Consider the following 11,475-nt stretch of genomic DNA (forward strand, 5'->3'; position numbering starts at 1 on the left):
CGGAAGGTTTTATCTAATAATTCAGTTTTGTAACTCTGAGTAGTCTAACTGATTCTTTAAATAATAATTCTTCATATACTCAATTATTTTTTACTTCAATTAGTTTTCAGCTATCGGTTCGGTAGACCTTGATATCAGTTGAGCTTCAAACAAATTTTGTCTTATAATACTTTCAGTTTAGCTCATATTCAGTTCAATTTAGCTTATTATCAGTTTAGTTTGGTTTGGTTTGTTAAATCACCAAAACTTAATTGATCCAAAATTGTATTTGAAACTACTTCATATGAGAAATCCCACAAATATATACAAATATCAAAATATGGCTGTTTTTGCACCTTCTTGTTTAATTAATCTCTTTTTGTAAATTGATTGAAATGGATTAATTTAAGGGAATTCTTTTGGTTTATACAAATCCTGTAAAAAAATTTAATGTTGCAAACATTTGATCCAAAGATAAAACATATGCTATTTTGAATATTGACAGAGGAAACCATTTGTCGCTTCAAATGAAATTTATCATCCAAAACCAAATTATCTTAGCCAAGGATCAAAAACACTCCTGTTGTGGGGTTTGGACATCAATTTTTTTTAATAAATTATATTAAATGGTAGATAAACATTACATGTGTACTGGCTATTTTTATGGTCTTTTAAAAAATGGATAATCAAATAATTTTTATTTTAAAATGGAAGTTATCAGTTTTTAAATTAAATTGGTAGGATGAAAATAAGAATGAAAGATAAATGTAGAATATGAAGTTGTGTAATTAAATGATAACAAAAATTCTTGTGAGACGGTCTCACGGATCAATTTCGTGGGTCGAATTTCTTATTTGGGAGTATTATTTTTTATTGTGAATATCGGTAGGGCTGACTCGTCTCACAAATAAACATCCGTGAGACTGTCTCACAAGAGATCTACTCTAGATATTAATATATGTAAAAAACATCAACTTTTGTTTTAGTATGTCTCTTGTGAGACGGTCTCACGAATTTTCATCTATGAGACGGGTCAACCATACCGATATTCACAATAAAAAGTAATACTCTTAGTATAAAAAGTAATACTTTTTAATGGATGATATAAATAAGAGATCCGTCTCACAAAATACGACCCATGAGACCGTCTCACACAAGTTTTTGTCCTTTTGTTAATCCTTTGGAGAAAATTTCGATTAACTAAAGAAAATTCTACTTGTCTAAATATTTTATAGTATAATTTCACCTCTAGGTCTCCTCTTTTCACTTTTAGCTGTAAATATTTCAATTTCAAATGCCAAAAAAAGTCCTAAACCTAGTTAGGAATTTCGTGAAATTGCTGCATAAGTTACGTAAGATTATATAATATTAGATATTATAGGTGTGATTATCAAATTAACTAAAACTTGACTTTTAATCAAACTTTGTATTGTTCATTTAAATCAGTAACAATGACTTATATCAGTGTGCCAAGTGGTTGAGTACAATTAATTCAACAGTGAAAATGAAAGTTTTTTCCCCTTCAATTTTTTTCCCTCTTTTTTGTTTACCCTCCGATTTAACTTGTAGGTTATTATATATCTATATATATAAATACAAGCTTTATTGTATCAAATATATTAAATTATCTGCAGCAAAAAATATTTTATTCGATAATAAAACATTTTTATAAGTTATGATATTATTTTTAATTTTAGTCTTCTATTTGACAATACGTCAACGTTACACTCATATGGTTAACTGGTGTCACATCATCATTTTCAATTTAAAATAATTAAAATTATCAAAAATCTGTTAATACAAAACTAAGGCTCAATTTTGAATATATATACGACCAAAATTAAATGACAGATATTATAATTTTTCCTAAAAATAACATTAATTTTGTATATGTAGTAATACCTCAACCTATGTAATAGGCATTGTCCCTTACTTTAGAATTTTGAAAATTGAAATAGAAGAGTTTGGAGTTTGGAGGCCACTTGCAATGGAGTAGTTGGCTTCCATATAGAATTTTAATTTAATTTAATACCAAAAAGAAACATATATAATTCATCAGAAAATTTTAGAAGCTAGAGGATTAATTTTTGTTAAAAATACATAAAATTAGACCATTTATTATTCCCAACCATATTTATTGACTTATTGGTGGAACCGATTGGTCATTCATTTTTTTCTAACTATTTATTATTTCCATACGATAAGTTATCAATATGGACAAGATAATATTACATTATTTATTCGATCTTGAGAATTACATTAAAGGATTTAACAGATAATTTGATAATTCTTGTTTAAATTCGTTAAATTTATGTTAAATACACATAAATATTCATCCAAACTTTTATTTTAATCCTAGTGTAAATAACCCATGAAACTTAGCTAGTATTTCAATACACGGAAAATTTAAATATATAGAGAAACTCATTTCTTTTAGGTGGTAAAAAATCATGTCAAATATCATTTTATGTAAAAAAAATAAAATGTCAATTATTATTTTTATTTTTCATTCACATGAGCTGTCATGCCCCAAGTACGGGGTTAGTCGACACCGGCGTTGTTCTCAAATTTACATTCGAAAATAACAAGCCTCAAAAGTACAAAATTCAGAAACCAGTCTTTTTATTCATAAGACTGAATATTTCATTGTCTGATACATCTCAAATAACTAATGTTTTACAGCGGAAATATAAAAACCAAACATAACAATGTTTCAACAGATGCAGCGGAAAGAAAACATAAATTTGAACTGAGAAACAACAGTCTTCTTCACCAACCCCAGAACTGATTCTGCTCTTCTTCTTCTAACGTTTCTTCCTTGTTCTTATCTGAGATGAGTTTGGTGGGTGAGTGATATGGTCGTCACTCAATAAGCGGGGGTGGGAATAACTCTCAGTTTTCGAAACCATTTGAAACAAAAACAGTAATACAAATAATATACAGAAACTCTTACTTTCAGAACAGGAATCGGTATTCAGGAATAACAAGTTTCATAAAAAAAATCAGAACTTAAAATTTAGCAAGCAAGCACTGAGCACGTTTGTGAATTTCATGACTAAACTGATATCAGTCTCCTATATGTTCTCTCCTCTAAGGGGTGAGGCAAGTAGTCATTAATCACAATTCAGTAATCAGGAATGTTTCAGAATATATATTTCTATCATTAGTTCACTAGGTTTCAGTGCTTCAAGAATAAGATATTAGAAATCAAAAATACATATATTTTGCTTCAAAACAGAAATTATCAAACTGGTTTCAAGATATTTATACATAAGCCTCCTTACCGTAATTTGCTAGAAAATTTCGGTTGAAGTCTGGAATCTGCTTGCTCTCGCTACTGGATTTTACGGCTCGAAAAAGGTACTCTCTTAGCTCGAATTTCAAGTGATATTCAGAGATTTGAGAGTGTTATTTATAGGCAAAAATTCTGACTGTTAGCCTCCCAATTAATGGTCATAATATGTCATTATGTTGTCATTAACAGCATTTATTCCATGTTAAATGCTTCAATTACAAGTCATAAGCAGAATCAGTAGCTGTGTGCTGAAATCTCGTGCCAGTGATGAGTGAACTCTTCTGCTGCTGGATTCTATCTGCTGAAAAAATACCAGCTTCTGAAATATTAGTTGCTGCTGGAATTGTTAACTGCTGCTGAAATTTTTACATTGCAGCTGAATATTACTAGCTACTGCAAAATGCTAGCTACTGCTGGAAATTCGGGTTCTCACATGAACAATCATGAAGATTATGCAAATATTTATATTTCAAGATATTCAACAATATATATATATATATATATATATATATATATATATATATTATATTTAGAGTAGTTTTTGTGTTTTAATAATGCAAGAATAAACTAGTTGTGACTAATTTTGACCTTCTTTGTAAATTTATCTCTTATATTTCCTAATACCTCTTGATCTATTAATTTTATGTAATATTATATTTATAGCATATTCACCATCTAAAACTAAATATCTCCAGATTTTTTTGTGAAATTGGCTCGCTTTCGACTTTCAAATTAAAGTAATCATATGGATACATATATATAAAAATTTTAAAATTTTAATTTTCTCCATTTTAATACTTATAAGTTTTGTTAAGGATATATATATATATATATATATGTTATTCAATCATAAAACATCTAAAAATGTTAGTTTTACAATTTTTTTTTTATCATTACCATTTTGATCATATGTATTACAAATTAAGTTCAATCTTCCTCCGATATCTTTGTTTTTTATTTTTATTTTAAACAATTTTGGTGAAGAAAAAAATTAAATTACCAAAAATTAAAAAATACAAGGCTAAAAAAAAAAATGACATTTAAATTTTTCACAGAAAATTGTAAAACTGCTGTCCTAATTCTCGTACTTGCTCCACTAGTAGATCAACCTTTATGACATACCGGTGATACCACGTAACCTGTCGGATAGGATCAGGAAATGCACTTTTTATGGTTAAATGAAGAAACAAATTACATAACCAAAACCTTCGATCAAATCCACAATTACGTCGTGGGATTTCTTTTTAAAAGCTAATTATGTGACTGACACTTGTTTTTGGCGATTAATTAAAAGGAAAATAACACCCCAAAGCGTCTAAAATCTTAATAGACAAAACCCAAAAGGCAGTTGCACTTTTTTCCTACGGGAAATGACAAAATGGTTTTTTCTTTTATTCGGTCACTTTCATTTCCTTAATCCTGGTATGAATATTTTAATTGATTCCTTTAATTTGATTAATTTAAAATTTTGGGTTAGTTGATTTGGTGTAGTATATCAGACAAGAAAGGGGACATTGTCCAATAAAAGAGTGCACTCGAACTTTAACAAAATTTTTCGACTCTTGAGCTATATTACTTTTTTTTTTTAAATGTATTGCACAAATCTACACACACCAACTTTTGATACAAAATGCACGAATCAAACGGTCGATGAATTCATTTCACACAATGAATGTTTAATTTGAATTTAAAGACCTAACTGAAACTATATATATGACATTTTTAAAATACGTGATGCTCCGGAAAGAGCCCAAGTCACCCTTGGACTCAAACTGAGTATGAAAGATCGGGAAACCAAGGGATGCCATATATGGCGAGAATCAGCTCGAATGAAGAAAGTTCTCTTATATAAATCATCCATTAGTATACAATAACTGTTCGGTAAAATGGGGCCACTATATTAAATGTTAAACGTGTCAAATTTGATATGTTAAACGTATCAAATTTGATTGGTTTGTGCCGGCAGAAAAGGAAAACGATTTCCTTTGTTCACACGGGAGAATTCACCTATAAATACGTACATAATTCGTATTTTAAGATCATCCCAATCACAAGCTTTTAAGGTTTATAAAATAAAGAGAGAAAAAATAGAGAGTTTTTTTTTGTTCTCTTGTGTGAGTTAGAGAAAATATTTTCTCGGTTATACTCGGGTTGAGAGTGTGAGATATTTAGTGTATCATTGTGTACACTTGTTGTGATATTTCTCCTGTTATAAAAGATCTGCAGTAGCTCCGTGGACATAGCCTATTTTTGGGTGAACCACGTAAATTTTTGTGTACTTGTTGATTATTTTATTCCGCAAATTTTTAGGCACTATATTATCATCGTGATCGGCATCGCTTTGAGACAATTTCCCAACAACTGGTATCAGAGCCTTGTTGTGAAAATTCTTAAGAATTCTGAGTATACTCTGTGGTTGCAGCTTTGTCTGATCTTTCACATCAAAAAAGATTTTTTAGATTTTTGCTACTGCTAGAGAAGTGATGGCCGGAGATGATGGATCAGGACCGGGAATCAACAAGTTCGACGGAACAGATTTTTCGTTCTAGCGGTTACAGATAAAAGATTATCTGTACAGTAAGAAGCTGCATCAACCTCTATCAGGAAAGAAACCAGAAAATATGGAGGATGATGATTGGGAGCTCCTTGACCGACAGGTGTTAGGTGTGATACGACATAACGTGGCGGAGGCACAAACCACAGAAGAGGTGATGTCCATTTTATCGGACATGTACGAGAAGCCATCAGCAAACAACAAAGTGCATCTCATGAAAAAGTTATTCAAATTGAAAATGGGAGAAGGTGCTTCGGTGGCTAAACACATCAATGAATTCAACACGATTGTTTCTCAACTAACATTGGTTGAAATAAATTTTGATGATGAGATTCGTGCACTTATCCTTTTGGCGTCTTTACCAAATAATTGGGAACCAATGCGAGCAGCGGTTAGCAACTGTGTTGGAAAAAGAAAGCTACAATTCAATGATGTCAGAGACCAACTATGTGAAAGCTGTATATTTAGAAAGCAGAAGAATGTGAGTTTTTCAAAAGGCAGTAGAGAACCGAAAGCAACAAAGTTGGAGTTGATTCATACTGATGTATGGGGACCATCTCATGTGACATCCCTTGGAGGCTCGAGATACTATGTCACATTCATTGACGATTCGAGTAGAAAAGTTTGGGTTTATTTTCTGAAAAATAAATATGAGGTTTACGAGACCTTTAAAAGGTAAAAATCCATGGTGGAAAATGAGACCAACTTGAAGGTGAAGTGCTTACGGTCTGACAATGGTGGAGAATATGAAGATGATGAGTTCAAGAAATATTGTGCACAGAACGGGATCAAGATGGAGAAAACCATTCTTGGTACACCTCAACAGAATGGTGTAGCTGAAAGGATGAACATGACTTTGAATGAACGCGCAAGGAGCATGAGATTGCATTCTGGATTGCCAAAATCATTCTGGGCTGATGCTGTTAACACTGCAGCATATCTGATCAACAGAGGACCTTCGGTACCACTGGACTACAAAATACCCGAAGAAGTTTGGAGCGGCAAAGAAGTAAACTTTTTTTTCTTGAAAGTGTTTGGATGTCTATCCTATGTTCATATTGATTCAGCAAGCATAACAAAACTTGATCCAAAAATCAAAGAAGTGCTTCTTTATTGGTTATGGAGATAATGAGTTTGGATATCGTTTCTGGGATGACCAAATTCGGAAGATCATTCGGAGCAGATATGTAATCTTTAATGAGCAACTTCTGTACAAGGACAAGTCAGACATTGGAGCTGGAGATGAATGTCCTGAAGTTAAGAAGACTGATGAAGTGCCATCGACATATATTCCTGTGAATGAATCGAAAACCAGTAACCATGAAGATGAAGAAGAAACTGCACAAGATGATGACCCAAAAACTCCGATGATTGAACTTAATAGATCTTTGAGAACCATTAGACCACCTGAGAGATACTCCCCTACACTTCACTATATGTTGCTGACAGACAAAGGTGAACCAGAGACCTATGAAGAGGCAATGCAAAATGATGATTCAACCAGGTGGGAGTTGACCATGGAAGATGAGATGGATTCACTGTCATCCAATCAGACGTGGCAGTTGACAGAACTTTCGCAAGGCAAAAAGGCATTACATAACAAGTGGGTGTACCGGTTAAAAGAAGAGCATGATGGTAGCAAGCGGTACAAGACAAGACTTGTTGTAAAAGGCTTCCAACAACGGGAAGGAATTGATTACACCGAGATTTTCTCTCAGTGGTTAAATTAACCACTATCAGGACTGTACTTGGACTAGTGGCGAAGGAAGACTTACATTTGGAGCAGTTGGATGTAAAGACTGCGTTTCTTCATGGTGACCTAGATGAAGAAATTTATATGAAGCAGCCACATGGCTTTGATGTACGGGAAAAGAAGAAAATGGTGTGCAAACTTCAGAAGAGCTTGTATGGTCTCAAACAAGCTCCAAGACAGTGATACAAGATGTTTGATGGATTCATGAGTGAAAATGGTTTTTAAGGTGTCAAGCTGATCACTGCTGTTATGTGAAAAAGTTTGACGGTTCTTATATCATACTACTGCTATATGTAGATGATATGCTGATAGCTAGAGCTTGTCTGGAAAAAATTGATGAACTCAAGAAAGATTTATCAAAGGAATTTCCATGAAGGATTTGGGTGCTTCAAAGCAAATCCTTAGAATGTGGATCTTAAGAGACCGAGTGAATGGATTTTTGAAGTTATCTCAAGAAGAGTACGTGAAAAAGGTGGTTAGCAGATTTAACATGGACGAAGCTAAACATGTGAGTACTCCTTTGGCTAGTCATTTTAAACTAACCAAAGCACAATCACCTTTGACGGAGCAGGAGCAGGTTTACATGAACAATGTTCCTTATGCTTCTGCTGTCGGAAGCCTCATGTATGCAATGGTGTGTACAAGACCAGACATAGCACATGCAGTGGGAGTTGTGAGCAGGTTTATGAGTAATCCAGGAAAACAACACTGGGAAGCAGTTAAGTGGATTCTCAGGTATTTGAAAGGTACTGCTAGTTGTTCTTTATGCTTCAGGAGGTCAAAATTGGGCTTACAGGGTTTTGTCGATGCCGATATGGGTGGTGACCTGGATGGCAGGAAAATTACTACTGGATATGTGTTCACATTAGGAGGTACAGTTGAAAGCTGGGTGTCTAAGCTGCAAAAGATAGTTGCACTTTCAACTACTGAGGCTGAGTACGTTGCTGTAACAGAAGCTAGCAAGGAGATGATATGGTTGAAATTCTTTCTGGAAGAATTGGGTCAGAAGCTTGAAGATAGCACATTACACTGTGACAGTCAGAGTGCTATTCATTTAGCAAAAAATCCTGTTTATCATGCTAGGACAAAGCATATACAGTTTAGGTACCATTTCATCATATCAGTACTGGAAGATGGAGTCTTGATGCTTGACAAGATTCCCGGAAGTAAAAATCCAGCCGATATGCTCACGAAGACGGTAAACATGGACAAACTGAAGTTGTGTTCAACTTCAGTTGGACTGCAAGTATAAATGGAGATATATGAGCTGCTGCAATGATGATGTGAAGTCATGATTGAAATCAAGTCTTCAAGTGAGAGAATGTTAGGTAAAATGGGGCCACTATATTAAATGTTAAACGTGTCAAATTTGATATGCTAAACGTATCAAATTTGATTGGTTTGTGTCGGCAGAAAAGGAAAACGATTTTCTTTGTTCACACAAGAGAATTCACCTATAAATACGTGCATAATTCGTATTATAAGATCATCCCAAACAGAAGCTTTTATGCTTTATAAAATAAAGAGAGACAAAATAGAGAGTTTTTTTTTGTTCTCTTGTGTGAGTTAGAGAAAATATTTTCTCGGTTATACTCGGGTTGGGAGTATGAGATATTTAGTGTATCATTATGTACACTTGTTGTAATATTTCTCCTGTCATAAAAGATCTGAAGTAGCTCCGTGGACGTAACCTATTTTGGGTGAACCACGTAAATCTTTGTGTTCTTGTTGATTATTTTATTCCGCAAATTTTTCTGCACTATATTATCATCGTGATCGGCATCGCTTCGGAAAAATTTCCCAACAATAACTAGGGAAGATGATTATGTGAGCACATACTCAATCAAACACAGGTTCTTAGCTTAGCCCGGGCGATAAAAGAAGAGTAGGATAATTGATCAGAGATCCTTTCAGTGTCCTCATATTATGATCACTGTCCGAACATCTCGAGACATATATCAATTCTTGGCCCACAGGTATTGATCAACATGCCTCGAAATCATTAATATGTCAATCAGTGCACGTAATGATGGTATATAACAACACTGAAGATATTATGAGTTGTCAGTAGTGATAGTGTCAGGTGAGCAGAACATGTGCAGTCGTTTGATCACTCACTATTTCTTTTGCATAAATGATCGATCGACTTGAGCGTCGGAGTGACTACGTCGTAAATATTTTTGACACCCCACTAACTTTTTTTTATTTTCGAGTGTGCAGACCACTCAGGCCGATATCCCTTTGCATGTTTACTAATATTCAAAAAAACAAAAACACGATGATCTGACTCAATAAATTGTTCACTCAATTATTTCAATTTACCCGAAAGCATCAATACGCAACACTAGTAATCCATAGATGTCTTAGGTCCCGCTTAGCATTATCGAGGTTGCGTATTTGAAATTTTTAGAGTACACTGTTTAAGAATAAACACAAATAAGTCACTTCATTACCTTCTATCACATTTGACCTCGACTGTGGAGTGTAATGATGAATCTAACGCAATTTTATGAATTCGATTCCGGTTTTCGTTAATTCGGTTCAGTTAATTCGATTTTAATGATAAATCGTTTCTGTTAACAAATTCGGTTAAATCGATTTTCGCTTCATTTGATTCGGTTTCTGACCCTCCCTGCCAACATCGTGTCACAATCTATTGGCCTTGTAATAACAAGAATTTGATTAAATTTTTGAAAGTGATTCTCTCTTTTGAACCAACTACGTGTTATATTAACAAAATTAGCTCGAAATCTGTCTAAGGTTTAAAGTCAAACCTAACTAGTGCCATATACTAGCTAGTTACTAAAATCATTTTTTATGGAGATTAAATACAAAATTTTCCTAATTTATCTATCATTATTATTGATGTTCTTGATCACACGAAAAGTATTTAGCTCGAACTTCTCCTAATTTATCTTTAATTATTGATGTGTTTGGGCTCTATTTAGTATATGAAATTATTTTCTCCATTTGTTGATCATATATATGATAAGACGTAATAAATATACCCATTTTGTTCATATACTAATATTTCAACACAGAGAAAAAATTGGATAATAACCCAAAACTAAAGAAAAAGATTAATTAATATATTAGGGAAAAAATGGTAAGAAATAATGCGTTATATATAAAAATATATATATATATATTATAAAATACAAATAAAACGGTGAGATCTTACAAAAAATTGTATTATACATTTTTTAAATAAAAATTAGAAAAAAATTGATACCACCTACTTTGCCGACTTGTGTTTAATGACTGGTACATAACATTCAACAGATATACGATAAAGTCACACTATTACAACGTAGACAAATGTTGGGTGGATTTTAATGTAATTATATATAATTAAATGACCATTATTTTGATGTAGAAAAATAACGCAAAGAATTATTGCTTGATAGTTGATTTATTCAAGCTATAAAAAAGTGACTTACCGACGGTTTTTGGACGACGGTTTTTCAAAAACCGTCGCAACAATTATTTTAATTTAAATATTTACGACGGTTTTAAAAACCGTCGCTACTATAAACCCGTCGCTAATCAGCAACGGTTATTTATTTATCAACGGTTTTATCCGTCGCTAAAATCATCGGCGACGGTTTTGTAAACCGTCGCATTTTGCGACAATTTAAGAAAAACCGTCGCAAATTAGCGACGGTTTATATATAACCGGCGCAAAATTTTGTCAAAAAATACACCATTCCTGCCATTTTTCGCAAACTCTCTCCACGTCTGTCATGGTTTTTTCGTGGGCGATTTTAGTCTCGGCTTGTGGTAAGTTTTTTAGCTTTAATTTTTTAGTGATGATAATGAATTTCGTTAGCATCTTTTACTATTTATTAAAGTTGAACATGTTAGAATAACAATTGGTGTCTTGGTCTGTGAAAA

This window comes from Primulina tabacum, chromosome 4 (assembly GCF_025594145.1).
Source record: "Primulina tabacum isolate GXHZ01 chromosome 4, ASM2559414v2, whole genome shotgun sequence".
NCBI classification, from domain to species: domain Eukaryota; kingdom Viridiplantae; phylum Streptophyta; class Magnoliopsida; order Lamiales; family Gesneriaceae; genus Primulina; species Primulina tabacum.